This window comes from Pinus tabuliformis, chromosome 1_2 (genome assembly GCF_031772625.1).
Source record: "Pinus tabuliformis cultivar Carrire ecotype Pingquan chromosome 1_2, CPIR1, whole genome shotgun sequence".
NCBI lineage: Eukaryota > Viridiplantae > Streptophyta > Pinopsida > Pinales > Pinaceae > Pinus > Pinus tabuliformis.
This window is the reverse complement of record NC_142298.1, coordinates 1,033,567,335-1,033,580,363: the sequence shown is the minus strand read 5'-3', so window position 1 is coordinate 1,033,580,363 and position 13,029 is coordinate 1,033,567,335. Positions and strand designations below refer to the sequence as shown.

At 36.5% G+C, this 13,029-nt stretch overlaps 1 pseudogene; it reads right to left on the bottom strand.

The window, feature by feature from the left end:
- Positions 1 to 7,691, bottom strand: part of LOC149209657 (uncharacterized) — a 124,201-nt pseudogene extending 116,510 nt beyond the window's left edge.
- Positions 7,692 to 13,029: the final 5,338 nt, after the last annotated feature.

Sequence of the window (13,029 nt, the reverse complement as noted above, 5' to 3'; positions counted from 1 at the left end):
ATACCTGATCAAAGTCTTTCAATGGAGACTGCATTCTTAATATGAATTGTCTAAAATTTTTCCTATATTTTCTTTTGTTCAAGATCAAAGAGAATTCATTACCAAAACAGATGCTCCTACAACAACCACGTAAAATGAGATCTATTGCATTCAACCAATGCAGTTAATTTTTGTGTCGTATATATTGTTCTGGCATTAGATTTTGATTAACATGCTTAATTTAACAATTCTAGTATATCACAGGTTCTTTAGTAGTTCTATAAATATATCTCCAAAATAGGCTAGCTGTCAGATTCATAAGATGCCACCAAACATGTTATTATGCATTCCTTAAAAACTTGGAATAATATGCCCAAAGGGCTAGAACCAATGGCCTAATCTCAGGGCGCTCAAACCATAACTCGAGGGTCAGGAGATCTTTAGTGGGCAGATAATTTGACTTCCATATCATCAACTGGCCAACTTAACATGAATTTTGAGTCTTTTTGTGCTGGGTCCTACACAGGTCGAGAGGTAGTGGGGTCTACACTGACACTTTTTCCCCTAACTGGCTCGAAATCCCCAACTAGTTCGAATTGCCTGACTATAGGAATTTTCCTTTGTTTTTGGGTGCACAACTTGTTCAACGTCAAAGCCCAAGGAAATAAAATACTAAGGAAATATTAGACAGAACAACCAATTGGCATGATATTCAAGGTCTCTACTATATCATCATGATGACGTCATTAATGCAACATGTCCCCTGTTTGAAGTGTCATGTGTTGCCCAAAAGTAGGCTACTTTGGTACCTGAAAGATGCAAATATGCATGCCATCATGGCTCCCACATAATCGACCAATGGAAGTGCACATGTCCATCCTATCTCGAGCCATGTTCTAGAACTTGCTCCCGATGCGACTACCTCCCAACTAAACCGACTGTTAACTAGGCCAAAGGTCCGACTAGCCCAACTAGTTTGACTTTTTCAAAATCTGCCTAAGTCCACATTTTTTTTAACAAGGAAATTTCTTGTAAAACACAAAGTCTACGCAAAACCTTGAGGCCTAAAACATTGCTAAACTTCAACTAATCAGAAATCCATCATCCTTTGGAGTTTTCAAGTTGTCTTATACCATTGGAAAGGTCTTTCCAAGGTCTATCAAACCAAGTGCATCTTAAAGGAAAATGAGCAGATTCCCTGAGGTAGAAGTTCCTTAAAATACTAGGCCACCCAACCATCATAGTTTTAATATTTTTAGCTTCTTTACTTAACATACTAATATGATGGTTCTATAATAAAATATGCATCTACTAGAGAACTCCCCCTCAACTTGAAATTCCTTAGCAAGCCCTATGGAACCTGCATCTTTGACATTATTGGAAACATTTTGACATCAATGAAAATAATTTGCCCAATAATCTACCCCTTTGGCATTTCTAGAAACACTAGAAAACATTTTTGTGATATTGATGACTCTAACAAATAGAAACACTCCTCCTAACATCTTTCAGACCCTTCGCTTCTTTAAGACACCCCCTCTGAACTATCATACTTACATATGTTCTTTTTCCACAACTCCCCCTTGGATGTTGCCATGTCACAATGTTTAGGCCACATCACCCAACACTGGGATATTTATACCCCCCTTTGAAATTAATGGTAAAGGGTAGTACCATATCCCACTTAATCCATGCCCAAATATGATGCATTTCTCATGCAACCTACTTACTTAATTAATCACTATCATAAGTAGTTATAGACCATTTCCTGAGCTAAGTCAATTTTCCGTTAGAAATACTACTCTGAGTTTTTGTATAAGATATTCAAATGGATCCCATGATAGAGGATTTATACATATATCTGCAAGTTTCTCATTAGTGACTACATATTCAAGATGAACAACATTAGCAACAACCTGTTCTCTCAAGGAATGATATTTGATTCGAATATGTTTTGTCTTTGAGTGCATAATAGGATTCTTGGAAATGTTGATAGAACTCATGTTGTCACATAAGATTGGGATAGGTTCATTTAAGTAAACCTTGATGTTTTTAAGGTATGCTTCATCCACAGAATCTAAGTGCAACAAATTGTTGTAGCTATATATTCAACTTCAACTATAGATAGAAAGATTGAGTCTTACTTTTTGCTCACCCACGATACAATACATTCACCCAAGAAAAATGTTTCTCCAAAGGTAATTTGTAATCATCAATGCTACTAGACCAATCAACATCAGTACAAGATTTATATTGAAATTTTTACCTCTAGCATACCACAAGCCAAAGTCTGATGTGCCTTTCAAATATTTGAAAATTATCTTCATTGCATTGCCCATGTCTTTCTTTAGTACTAGCTTGAAATCTGGCCACTGAGCCCATTTCTTGCATTATGTTTAGCCATGAATGATCCAGGTGGATATTGGTGGCCACCCACCTATTCCACATAGACCTCCAATCAGTTTCATCTATTTCCTTGTTTATTGCAGCATTTACTATTTTATCAATTTTTCGGGGGTTTCGAACTTCCATTGTAGTTTTGACCCCCTAAACAAGGTTTTTTTGACAAGGCATCATACGCTCAAAATAGAGATAGTATGACCAAGTTAAGACCCCGAGAAGTTGGCTTCCAAACTAACCCCAATGGGGCCCACAAATTATTGGTGTTCCATCTCTTGGGGTTAGGGTTTTGGTTGTTTAGGGTTTTCCCTTGTTGCTCAATAAAAAATAGGTCCTTGAGCCTCATTGTAACATAGTTCAAAGGCATGTAGCTGCCACATCTCTTCTCAGAGATAAGCTACCATCACCTGAGCTAGTTTATTTTTATTTTCCTATGTAAGCATATTTCAGTTCTTTGATATTAATGAAATGAAGTTTTATTTCTATTACATCTCTGTGTATATGGGTATTTTTGGATTTTGTTGCATTCCTACATAAGTCTGGATCAGTGGTGTCTGAGTGGTATGTTTTTTCTCTGTTTTTCTTTGCATGTCCCCAACGAGGTCAGGGTATAAGGAGTTAGGGCTAGAAATGGTTGAACCTTTGCAAGACCAATCTCGCAAACCTAGACGACCTCCCATGGCGGAAGAAAAGAAAGACGAGGGGGCAAGAGATCCTTTCAAAATATTTCCCGAGGAAGCCCTCGAGTGACAGAGTAACACAATGATGGATAAATTTTCCCGTATCCTTCGACAGCTACCCACAAGCAACTCATCTTCATCCAGCAGCCACTCTGTAGGTGCCACTCCTTTTAAGGTACAAGTTAATTTGATATTCCCATATTTGAGGGCCATATAGATGCAGACATCCTAGATAAATGGTTAAATATGTTGGAAGGATATTTTTCAGTTCATGACTTTTCCAATCAGGAAAATATTACTTTTTCACTTCTCAAAGTGGCCGCACATGTCACTAGTGGGAAACCTACTGTGAACAAAAGGACGAGATGGAATCCTCACTGTTTTCAACTGCACCAACTTGGAATTCTTTCGGAGACGCCATAAAGGAACAATATTATCCCATCGGGAGCTATGAAGATAAATACATAAAGTGGACCACACTACGGGATGAAAGGGACGAAGATGTGTTGGAGTTCACAAATGTTTTCCATACCCTTCACACGAAGATAGGTATCAAGGATTATGAACAAAATTTTCTACTCAAGTACGTGGTTGTCTACACAAGTGCATCTAGGAAGAGATGGAGTTCTTGGACATCTCCTTGCTCAACATGGTGTACCGATACGTTGTCAAGATTGCGCAGAAGTTTAAATAGATGAAGCAAGACTTTGGATCTGCGAATCCGAAGCAAGGAAAAGGTGCCCCCAAACCACATAGCGAAGGAAAAAGACAAGGTGAGGCGACCCAGGACAACCCGCTGAAGCCGCAAGCAAAGAACAACATCACGAAGAGAAAGAACGACATGGGGAAATGGTATGAGTTCCATAAGAGCTCCACTCACAACATAAAGGGAAGAAAATCATTGACACATAGCCTAGTGCCACCTTGGCCACCACCAAGATCTTGAATAATGAGCCTGAAGATCCAGAGGAGGGGTAATGCCTCTTCCACTCATAGATGTGGGTGAAGGGTTCTCTATTGCAATTCATTGTTGACAATGGGAGCTAAAAGAACCTCATTTCAGTAGAGGTTGTGAATCAGTTGGCCCTACCGACTACAACACATCCACAACTGTACACCATCGGGTGGCTTCACCAAGGACAAGATCTTCACGTCATCCAGTAGTGTCTCCTTCCCTACAACATCAAGTTGTTCACAAATGAGGTACTTTGTGGTATTTCTCCTCTTGAATTTTGTGATGTATTATTAGGACAACCATACTTGTGGAACCAACATGTTGTATATGAGTCTAGACCTCGCTCTGTTATTATTACTTTGGGAAATAAGTTGTACAAGATACTGGATGTAGCCCTGCCTACCGTCATCTCTTTGATTACTGCAAAGCAATGCAGTAAGATTATTTCCCAGACCAGGAAATTTTTTTCCTTATCATTCTCCCTCAGGGCAAGAAGAAGGTTGTGGCCACGACTTCTAGACAAGGCTCCTCTGCACAATAGCAACAGACGGACAAGGTCATGGAGGAGTACAAGAACATTTTTCCCTCACCTATAGGGGTACATCTGCACTGTCAGGTCAAGCACCCCATTGATCTGACCTCGGGCGCATCACTACCCAATGGACCGATCTATTGACACTCTGTTATGGAGAATGATGAGATCAAGAGGCAGATTTAGGAGTTGTTGCAGAGAGGGCACATCAAGCCAAGCTCATCACCCTGTGGGAGCCTAATTGTATTGGTACAAAAGAAGGATGAGACTTGGAGACTCTGTATTGACTATTTGGCACCAAACAAGATCATTGTTCGGAATAGGTACCCAATCCCATGGATTGATGACCTTCTAGACTAGCTCAGGGGGGGGGGGATTATTTCAGAAATATTGACTTGAAGTCTGGTTATCACTAGGTGCCTATCGAACGCTCTTATGTGTGGAAGATTTCCTTCAAATCCAAGGAGGGCATTTTTGAATGATTAGCCATGCCTTTCGGGTTGAAGAATGCCCCCACAACCTTCATGAAATTGATGGATGACATATTTTGACCCGACAACAATGAATTTCTGGTGGCGTATTTAAATGACATCTTGATATTCAACCAGAGTTGAGAAGAGCACATCCACCATATTCGACAAGTTCTTCAAACTCTGTGACAACACTGCTTGAATGTCCTTGCTCTTAATAGATTCTTCAAGTTTTTCTCTTTGATAAACAATCTCTTCACTATGAGAGTTGTTCATGCCTTGTTTAGATCACAACAAATATTCTTTTAGTTGGTTGTTCTTCCTTTTGGCCTTCTTTAGTTCATCAAGAGCGTTGATGAGATCCCCTTCAATATACACTAAGCCTTCTTCTTCTTCATCGATATCTGAGTCATTTTTGGATGCCATAAGTAAACATTCATCATGCTCATCTTTTGAAGACTCTCCACTATTTACTTTTGAAGCAGAATTGTACTCTTTGAAGTAAAGCCCCTTTTTCTTGATGGATTTCTTCTTTTAAGATTTCAGATCTTTATCTCTAATCTTTTGATCCTTCTCTTTTTCTAGCTTCTCGCTATAAGGACACTTAGAGGAAAAATTCCCAACTCTTACATAATCAAGGCATTTGAAGGGTATCTTTCCCTTATACTTTCCTGAACCATATTATAACTTTCTAGAAAACTGAGCCAACACCTAATAAGATTCACAATTGGAACTCTCTTGGTGATATTTATGTTCCTTAGTCTTTTTGGCACTTTAAATATTGCCTCGTTTGGCTCAACCTTCTATTTTCATATTCTCATCTATAGGTTGTGAGGGTTCCATGTAGATGCTCCATTGGGAGAGACTTCAAGTCTGACATCTATTCTATAATTGAAATTTTATCATTAAATATCATAGGCAGAGATCTCAATACCTTATGTACAACTACTTAATTCTTGAGGTCCTCTCCAAGTCCTCTAATCATATTTGCTACCTCATCAACCTTAAGAAAATATTCTTCTATATTTCTTCTTCATTCATTCTTAATCTCTCGAGCCTCATACTAAATTCTTGAAGCTTGGCTTTCTTAACTATCTCATCTCCTTCATAAGTATTCTTAAGCTTGTCCCATACTTCCTTGGCTGAATTACAAAGTATTACGCTTACTAGTATAGATTGATTAAGACCAAAGAGAATGGAATTATTGGCCTTTGCATTGTTCCCATAAACTTTTTTTCCATCATCATCTGTAGGAGGGGTATCTAGGACAATATAGTCAACTAATGCAGAACTCTAAACATCTACACATAGGGACATGAGATAGGTTTCCATCGCTACAAGGAAAAGGCATTCTAGCATAGGTTTTGCGGAAGCCCCTATAAAAATAACCAAAAAATCCATTTGTAGTAGAGGTCACTAGTGGAGGTGGGTGGGCAGATGTTTTAGCAGATGTTTTTTTGACGACATGTTTACAATATAAAAACACACTAGTTCTTTACTATCCATACAAGCATCAGTGCCGCATAGAACATGGTGCATCGTGGAATTTTTTTTTATAAAATAAAAAAACATGATGCGCTAAATAATATAATGCACCGGTGTTTGAATAATCAATAACATAGGAAAAGTGTTTAATTATTAAAAAAATTGGTGTTATATACACCCACAACGTTGGTGTCTTTTCTGTAGTAAAACATCCTAGTGCATACCAAGAATGAGCACCATTGTAGTTTTTAAATTTCAAAAAAATGCAGTGCTATTTTCCAACAATGCACCGGTGATGTAAATGCACTAAAATGCCTCAGGGTGTCTTCTAAAGAGCATCGCTAGGTTGTTTTTTTTTTAAAGAGTGTTGTTATAGTCCAACAAAGCACCAGTGTGGTGCATGTATTAGAATGCCCCGGGGCATCTTAAAAAAAACACCGCTATAGATTTTTTAATTAAAAAAAAAAAAGTGGTGCTCTTGGATATCTTCCGCACCGGTGTAGTTATAATAACACGCTGGAGGAGGGTTAGATATAAAAGAACCACCCAACCATAAATTTCATTTTTACCATCTACAGTGTTGGAGAGCTATGAAGCATCAGTGCCACTCTTGCCTCATGCAAGCACCCTAACGTCGGTGCTTTTATTTCTCACCATCCTTTCGTACTGTGCTAATCCTTTCGTACTATGCTAAGTGCCTGACTTTCAAATTTTTTCAAACGGTGGTGAAATTTGTTTTTCTCAATTACATGTCAACAATGCCTCCCTAACAAGCAAATTTCCAGGTAATGTCTATGTTCTCTCTAATTTAATTTTTTAGTAGAATATAATTGCAAATTAGCTTAAAAAATCCATTTTTTGAATTTTTTTCCTGCGCGGTCACTCGATATGTTCGGCTCACACCGATAGTAGTGCACCCTAAAATTTTATAGGGTGCACCACAATTCGATGTGTTAACATAACACACTGTTATTGTTTCAGTGTGTTTTGTAAATGAAAATGTACCAGGAAATCTATAAATTGTACGTCGATGCGTACATTTTTAGGTTATGCTGGATGCGTTTATATTACCAAATGCACTGCAAAAATAATATTTAAAAATATAGCTCAGTGCATTCGATAACCTGAACGTTCTGCGCCAATGTGGAAATGTTATACATGCGCACCAGTGCATAAGTGTGGCGCACCATGATCACAATTTAAATATGTGAACCAACAACGATGCGTAATACGTATGTACGCATTGACACCAGTGCGATTGTGTTTGATAACGCACCTGAGCCAATGCATTACTTTTTTTTGGGCGCGTTGGGGATTTTTTTTACTTGAAAGTTATGTTTCCATATTTATAAATAGATTTTTCATTTAATAAAAAAATTGTATTTATGTATGAGGCTGATGTATTTTATATTTCAATCATGTAGCAGAGACATTAGTAGAGGGAGAAACAATAGTAGCAGGAGAAAATGGCGGGCCAATACAATATGGTCCAACCATGGGAGGCTAGAGAGGGAGAGGGATTTATACCCTTGTTCTATTACTGCAACAACCCAAGTGCCCTTAAGGAATGTAGGCCTCCTCAAGTACAATGAGGAGACTACATCCTTGAAGGCGCACTCTGTCTTGTTGGATCATATGATCCGCCAATGGAGTGTCTAGGAGAAGGGTTTCCATGTCGATATTGAGGCGTGGTATAGGCCCTCTTAGGAGGACATATACTTTATCACTGGCCTATCCAAGAGAGGGGAGGATTTTCTCTGGTTCCCTAATGCCCCCCATGTGGTTGCAGCAGAGAGTCATCTTGCCTACTCACAGAGATATGTTGGGCCCCATGCAGTCCATTCATCATATTTTCAGGTGTGTGGTGGAAAATTACGAATTTCTTATTTTGTTGCATAGGAGGTTAGGTGCCTCTCGTTATTAGTCACCACCATTGCACACTTTAGTATTGATGGGAAACACATTAGTTGCCCTCTTTTGTATTATGTAGATTCTTTTATTAAGGCGCCACGTTGTATCAAATGGTCTGCCATTTTTGGAGGCAGTTTTGTATGGCTTTAGATATATGTCATTCGATGATACATGGGAGGGCAAACTTCCGTTCCACTTTAGATATTTTTTGTTTATTTTTTGAGAGGTTTCCAGAGACAAGGCCTACATCTGACCGTAGCCCTCCTAGGTCGATCACTGAGGTCCAGATGAGCATGTGGGGACAAATGATGCCTAGGAGGGGCCTGTTAGAGTATCCAGCCAGGATTTCCGCCTAGGCACTGGCGCTATTGGCCAGTAAGTTTGACCATGTGTTTATTTTGTTGATGTTTCCGTATACAGGGATTGATTGGATACAATGTCCCAATATCTTCTTCACACCTGTTAAGCCTCTAGATGATAGAGGTAATATTAGTGTTTTCTTTAAATTAATTTAATTTAATTTAATTTTATTGTTTTAATTAATTAGAATAAAATTCATTCTAGCACATTCTTTAACTTGTTTTATTAAATTATTTAATAAAATTGTCTAATTATTGTTGTGTACTATATATTTTGTAGACATCGACACATTCGATGGGGAAATGCCTCCTTCCCCACCGGATGGAGGACATGAGGTTATGGGCGAGGCCCAATAGGGTGAGGTACATTGTCAGGGGGTCGTGGGCATCCATGACTATAGGGTTGGTCTCAGATTTCGGATGGACTATTGCAACAAATTGTCTAGAGTTTTGGTTGATGAGGGAGTCTGCCCTGCGAGGGCTCGAGACATCAACGCAGATCCTAGGTTTGTGGATCTCTACAGGGACTATCCATGTGAGATGGTGTATCTTATGCATCATATCGTCAGAGTTAGTAGGCTACTAACATCGATGATGAATGCAGGGCATGCAACGACAAATACATATGATCATGATGATGATGAGGGTGGTGATAATGATGCTTTTGGTAGTACTACCCCATCGGATTATGTTCAAGGTTTCTGTGAGCCTTCTGGTAGTACACCTCCAACTTATTCTCCTAATGTTCAGATGCCAGAGCATGTGCCTTATATTTCTCCTGACAGAATAGACCAGCCACCCCTTCCACCTCAAAGTTCGATAGATGTTGAGGCAGTAGTTGACCATCGACTGTCTTCTGCTGTAGACCAACCATCTCCTCCTGATCCACCTCAGAGTTCGAAAAACATTGAGGTAGTATTTGATCATCCATCGTCTTTTGTTGCAGACCTAACTGACACTAATACGTCTGTTGTATTAGATATTTGATTGCAGTTATCTGACTTGTTTGTATCTATATATATATATTGCATTTTTCTTGTTCATTTTTATGTACTTAATTTATATGTTGGTGTTGATGTGTATATTATTAGATCATGTTAGATATGCTCATTTAATGTGCTTGCAGATAGATGTGTATGTGATAATAGTTATTTGACATGAGATGTATATTAATTTGAAGATGTGTGTGGTGATGATGTTAGATTACAATGTTTGTGTTTTGTTAGTTGTGATCATGATGATGATGCCCTATTAGATTATTAGATTTGTGTGCTTGTTAATGACATTTATATGTTCTAGAGGTGTATATAATTAGATGGTGGCAGTGAATTTGAATATGTATCTTAGATGATGTTTATGTTTGTTAGATGGCTATCATCATGATGCTTATTTCTATGAAATAATATTTATTTTAGATTGTTTATTGGTGAACGTATATCAAAGTTTTATATATGAAACTACATGCAAAACAACTTACTTTAAAAAAAAGTGCAAAGATATTTTTATAAGTTTAGTATGGTGGAAACTACGATTGTAAAATTACGATAAAAATTTGCAATTGCTTAAATAGTTCATTGATATTCAATCTAATTTAATTAGTAAAATATTTTAATACTCACAAGGAAAAAAATAATTAAAGGTAAGATACTTTAGTTAATTCTTAATAAGTTGAAAATGTGTAACTCACTCAATTTTTAATATAAAATATTATTAATAATAAATTATTCAAAAATACAATTTAACCAATTCAATATTGGTTTATAAAATTCAATCTATTGTTAAATTTAAAAAACTTAAGTCATAATTTTTTATAATTAATTTAGATTTAATATAACTTAAAAAAATCTATTTTTATAAAATCTAATTGTTACTAAAGTTGATATTTTCAAGCAATTTAAATTTAATATTTATAGCAACTCTTACCAATTTAAATTAGAAATTTCTCTCTCTAAAGATGAGGATCAAGAAATGTAAAATAAGGCTTGTGAAGTTACTTGTAGTTGGGGATTTTCTCTATTGGAAGTTCTCCCTTAAAGAGGCAAGTGAACTTTTTTCTAGTAATAAAGATATAACATTTTGGTGTTATTTTGGTTCTTTATTTGCTATTGTATTGGTTTAAATTTAACTCTTTTTAATAATAAATATGAGTTAAATAATACAAAAATGATACTATATTAGATTTAATCTTTTGACAAATAATATATTTGATTATTTCTTAAAGAACAACTCTAAAATATTATTTTTCACATACTTATCATGAGAAAGTCACTAAAATTCATGTTTTCACATTTTTCCTAGCTAATATTACATCATGTTCATATTGATAAAGACATGTCTACTTTAAATAATTTACTTGTAAATACATAAAAATATATATCTATTTTACATAATCTAAATAGGAAAGAAAAATGTATCACCAAGTCTATTTGAATGTCAAATTTAATCACCATCACGTTATTTATCATTTAATTCTTAGCCATAAAATGTTTTTTTTTTTTTTTTTTCCAAGGAAAAAAACGGTAACTTTTTATTAAAGAATTAATGAAAAGTTACACTAGCAGATGCATTTAAGCATTCCGTAAACTGCCACATGGGCTCGAGTGCTTTCACACCCCACGCATCGTTAGAGGACTAACGTGCACAAGAATAAGAAAAGAGAAGAGAGGAGAGAGAAAGAAAAAGGCAAAAAGAACTGAAATCGGGCAGTGAGTAAAAACTCACGCTTCAAGTTTTTCTCCCCTTTTTCTTTTCGACCTTGCGCCACTCTCCTTGAGTGGGCTCGATCGAAGCAATGACCAACTGTGTTTCTGTATGCTGTGGGCCTGTTTCTTTATCTGAGTCTGAAGTATCTGAGTGGTGATGCCGTTTGGTGCCTCCCATGCTTTGGTCCGCACTTGACATCTCTGCCTGATACTTCTCTGCCTGATTTGTGAAAACCTGTGTGCCCTTTGTGACTGATGTGGTACCCTTCTGTGTCTCTACTTCTTGAGGAGCCTCGGCATTCTCTACGGGAGGCTCTTCCTCCTCTGCTTCTGATTCTTCGTCCTCTGAGTCTAGGGTGGTGAATTGCCATCCTTTCCTCTGCTTCCCTTTCTGCTTCTTTTTACCAAGGATAATTTAAGGGGTGAATGTTCGCCCTTTGGCGAAATTAAGGGGTTTTAAATTTTTAGTGGGCGAATATTTTGTATCATAGTACATTTTTACAAATCACCTCAAATAGCCCACCTTATTTTAAGGGAGAGGGTAAAAAAGGTAAATTTAGCCCTTGAAATTAGGACTTACAACCTTCCATTCGCCCATTTTCAAGAATAGGTTTTATTTAAGTGAATGCTATGAGCCAAATACCATATTTATAAAATAGGTATGGTAAATTAATAAAAATATAAATAAATGAGAGGTATGGTAAATAAATAAAACATTTTTTATATTTACTCCATAAGTCACCTTATATACATGTAAGGGTGTAAACAAATAAAAACATAAGTAAAGTGGAGGTATGGTAAATAAATAAAACGTCTTTTTATACTTACTCAAAAGGTATGGTAAATAAATAAAAATATAAATAAACTAGACGTATCGTAAATAAATAAAACCTCTTTTTATATTTAGTCCATAACCTTCGTTCTATTTATGAAGGCTCAAGAAAGAGGTTTTATTTAAGTGAATCCTATGGGTCAAATACCATATTTTTAAAAGAGGTATGGTAAATTAATAAAAATATAAATAAACGAGAGGTATGGTAAACAAATAAAACATTTTTTTATATTTACTCCATAAGTCACCTTATATTTACGAACACTCAAAAAATGGGTTATATTTAGGTGAAACCTATAGCCAAAATACTATGGGACAAATACCATGGACTAGATTGTTATTAATACCATGCAAAAAACCATTATTAACCCTAATATTAGAATTAATAAAAATAACAATGGCACATGGTATTGACCCATGGTATTCACCAAAATGGCACATGGTATTGACCCATGGTATTCACCAAAATGGCACATGGTATTGACGCATGGTATTCACCTGGAATGTAGCCTATTTAAATGGGGGAATTAGACCAGCATGTAGCCTATGCTAAGATTCACTAGTACTTTACAAAGTTTTATTATTTAGTGAAAGACTCCCCAAGATCTTACAAGATTTTATAATTGAGTAAAATATTCGCCTGCCTGGTGAGAGATTCACCAAAAAATTATATCTACATATTATATTATTGATAAAATTGCCTTCCATTTTTCCTATATACCAT